This window comes from Mixophyes fleayi, chromosome 2 (assembly GCF_038048845.1).
Source record: "Mixophyes fleayi isolate aMixFle1 chromosome 2, aMixFle1.hap1, whole genome shotgun sequence".
NCBI classification, from domain to species: Eukaryota; Metazoa; Chordata; class Amphibia; order Anura; family Limnodynastidae; genus Mixophyes; species Mixophyes fleayi.
The window spans coordinates 272,923,194-272,927,316 of NC_134403.1; positions in this window are offsets into that span (position 1 = coordinate 272,923,194).

The following is a 4,123-nucleotide window of genomic DNA, read 5'->3' on the forward strand; positions in this document are numbered from 1 at the left end:
CCACTCACAGGAATAAAAATGTAAATTATCGATAAAATGAAGTTTATATTTATTGTTACCTGCAAAAAAGTCAGGATTTAAACATTAAAAAAACATTCTGTACTACAGAGATTTATCCACATCATTTTTTTTATTATAAAGAAAAGAATTATAAACAATGAATTATTTATTATTAATCAAGTGTTCAACACAAACAAAATTATTATAAACTATGAATCATTTATTATCAAAGTGTTCAACACACTGTGCCCTCCATTATGCTCCTGTTTGTCCCCTTCATTATGCTTCTGGTCCTCCCCCTGCCCCTGTATCAGATACTGTGCCTGTTCCCTTCATTATTCTTCTATTTGTCCCCCTTCACTTACCTTTCTATTGCCGATTTCTCTTTTTTTTTCTTTTCTGCTTGCTTTCTTCCTCACTTGTTTGTCTGTCATGTTGTAGCTACTCTGTGCTGTGCTCCTTACTGAAAATGTCGGGCGTGATGACGTCACGCCCGACATTCAGTGCGAGCACAGCACGGAGGAGGGGAATAGGGAGGGAGCCAGATTGTCACTGTGTGACCGCAAAAAGGTAAGGTTTTTCTTTTTTCTTTTCTGTATTACTTCACAGCCCTGTCTATAGGGCCCCCTTGCCCAAGGGGCCCCAGGCAGTTGCCCAGCATGCCCAATGGGAAAGACAGCCCTTATCTTTCCTGACCCCATACATGGCAACCAGATTCATTCCCAACATCAATCATCCCAAATCCTTAATTTGTTCATTACAGCAAATCAATTTTTAATTCCATCCAGTAACTCTGCTATTATTATCCCTCCATACTCTTCAGGTAGCGACTTCCACTGTCTAACACCCTCGTCAGAAAATTTTTATTCTTGCATATATTTGTAGACATTAATTAGGTCACTTCTAAGGTGCCATTTTTCTGAAGAAAACCCCTCTGATTTTTCAAGTCTTTTATTGTGATTTTGCCCTCCATTTTTTGCAGCAAATTTTTTTTTTTATAAATAAGGTTAGCCAACACTATTACATTTTTCTATGTAATATTTCTTATACACTGTTGTCCAAAACTGTGCCCCATTCTCAATATACAGTCTAACAAATGATTTATACAATAGGAGAATGGCATTAACTTTTCTGCATCTGCTTCCCTTTTTATACATTCCAGGGGGGAAATGCATCAAGCTGAGAGTTTTCCGGCGAGTTTGAAAAGTGGAGATGTTGCCTATAGCAACCAATCAGATTCCAGCTGTCATTTTGTAGAGTGTACTAAATAAATGATAGGTAGAATCTGATTTGTTTTTCAAACCCGCCGAAAAACTCTCAGCTTGAAACATTTACCCCCAAGTCTTGTTTCCTCTCAGATCTTCTGAATTATATGTGTATAAAGGTAAATAGTTAGTATAGGGAATAAAAGGTGGTTAACATAGGGTTAATTTCATATTGTTATTGTCATACTACATTTGTTATGTTGAACAATATTATTACATATATATGAACTGTAAGTAAGGTTTTCTGTGTTATTAATAGTAAAATACTTTAATTTGAACACTTATGTTGTGAGTATTGGTTATTTATAACGGATATATACTGTGACATAATGCTGAGATGCAGTAGGTATTGGATAAGTAATTCTGTAAGGCTTTAGTTGTATTTAGTGTGGTTAAAGGACTGAACAATTCAATGCTATTAAATGAAAATTGTATCAAAGTGTGAGTGTATAACGAGTGTATCTAAGAACAGAATAAGAAGATAGAATGCGCAATTAAGGCGTAAACACAGGATCTTTTTTATGGTCCTGCACTGAGGGGCACACTGTCTTTGCACAAAAAATTGTTTTTTGCACCAGCTCTTAGCTTATGGCCAAATAATACATTTACTAGGATGTTATTAATGTCTACTGTACATAAAATGCTTTTTTACAGTTACTCTTGATTGCAATGATTGCAAACACATGTCCTTGCATGCATACGTGATCATCACCACTATCACTTGACACACTTACACCTGCCCTGTAGCTGGTGCAAGTGATACGACAGAAAACATGTACCTTTGAAATGTCCAAAGCTTGAATCAGACACTGCTACATGCGCTCGAGCTTGGCACTCCCTTACTCTGCATTAATTACGTGCATATGCCCATTCCCCTCCCCATTCCGCCCATGAAACTGTAGGCTGTCGTAAGTGTCCTTTGTGAACATGAATTGGCTCGCCTTGTTTTCACTGACATATGGTCTTTTTGTGGGCATGTGTAGAGCGGCTTTATGCAAAATATGTCACATATTATATATATGTTCCTTAATGAATCAGGCCGCAAGTTTGCATATGAAGTTCAGTATTATAATTTTGTTGCATTTCTGTAGGAATCTCTTTCATAGGAAATTGTTAGCTAAAAAAAGACTGTGGGAAACTGTAAAGAAATGGGCATGGTGTATGGAACCAAAGTTACAACACCTTATTCTAATCCAGACCCGGACTACACTTTTTAACCCTGTTGTTCTCAGGAAGTACCAATGATGGACCACCTCCACAGTGAACACTCAGGAGTTGAGTGAATTAAGGTACCATTGTTCCGTCTGTTTGCTCCATATTGTCCACCAGTGAGCTCTACAGACAGCCAGGAGCAAGATTCAGCAGGGGTTACCTGGGGGAAGACACCTGGGGTAGATAGGGGAGGGCTGCATAGGGTGAGAAGCCCACCAATTTATACCTTTTGCGACTCCCCTGGGCAGTCAGTTCCCAAGGTGGGATTATGAAGTGATAAAAGAGGCTATCCAGAGAGCTGGGGATAAGAGTGACTGACTTTGGCCAAGATGTGATGCTCTGCCAGAGATTTGCTGTGCAACATATCCCACTGGATTTATTTGAACTGATTTCCTCACTCGCTGAACCTGCTATTTTTTTTTTATTGAAAGCCTGAAAAGCAGTGCTTTCTCCCAAGTGCTCGAAAAAAAAGTGCGTGACTTTAAAAAACGTGCACAAGGGTGCGGTACATGGCCCTCCTCGAGAAAGGAAAGGCCCTAGTCCCCGACCCCCGGATCCAAAAAGACCCTTAGGGAGCAAGGGTCTTCAGACCCCCTTCACCGCAAGGCTAGGGGGGTCACTTTGGCCCAGGGATCCACCGAGGCTTTACCCAGGGCTCGACAACTAGTCCACCCCTAAAGGGGAGGACTTCCGATGTTTTAAGGGGGGGCAGAACCTTAGGGCCACACAGCCCCCCCTAGATCTTTCGGGGGCAGAGCCCATAAGGGCCTAACCGCACCCCTAAAATCCATGAAAAAAAAAAAAACATATAAATAAGTGAAGTGACAAACAGTGAGTAAATAAATAGTGCCGTGCAAAACGGCCCCAGCCTTTCGGCCGAGATGATAAAAACTGTTCCTGCCTAGCCAAAAGGCAAGGAGGAGTGAGTGGCAGAAAGTGAGAGTCGTGCAAAGTGCCTTAGTGTCAAGTGAGGGTCACCACGCCCCAAGTGAGTTCGGGCACCTCTGGGTCACCACTCCAGGGGCACTATCTCAGGCTTTCACGCCACCAAGCCAAAGCTTTCCCATGGCCCTTTCAGGTGCAGGAATCCCTACTCAGACAGGTACTCACTTGATCTTAGCCAAAAGGCCGAGAAGCGATCGCTGAACCTGCTATTGTTAAGGGTCCTGTGCAGTATTTAGGAATAAATCATTCTTCTATCTTTCCTCTAATGCCGTGTCTGAGTGATTTGAGAACCACTTATCCTTACAGAGACATTTATGACAGCTAGTACACAGGAAAAAGGTACTATAAGCCATAGCAACCAATCAGATTCTTTAATTTTTCTAGTAGAGTGCAGAACATAGTAGCAAACCTCTCCCACCTATCACAGGTTATTGTCTGGGCTCCCTCTTTCAGTTATTTTTTTTGCCATAGTCTTCAGCATGCTACCTCTGGGAAGCCTCCTCCTTTTTGATTTCTTGAATATTATGGAGACAGCAGGAATGACAGAAAAAAAGCACTCACTGTGCGCAATGACATCTATGCACAATGGTACTGCAGTGCAGAGAAGTAATGTTTACATTCACTTTTGAATTTCACATAAATATGTTAGGTATCTGCGAAAGGGTGACGCATTGCTTTGCTCTAGTTATCTACCCATGAAG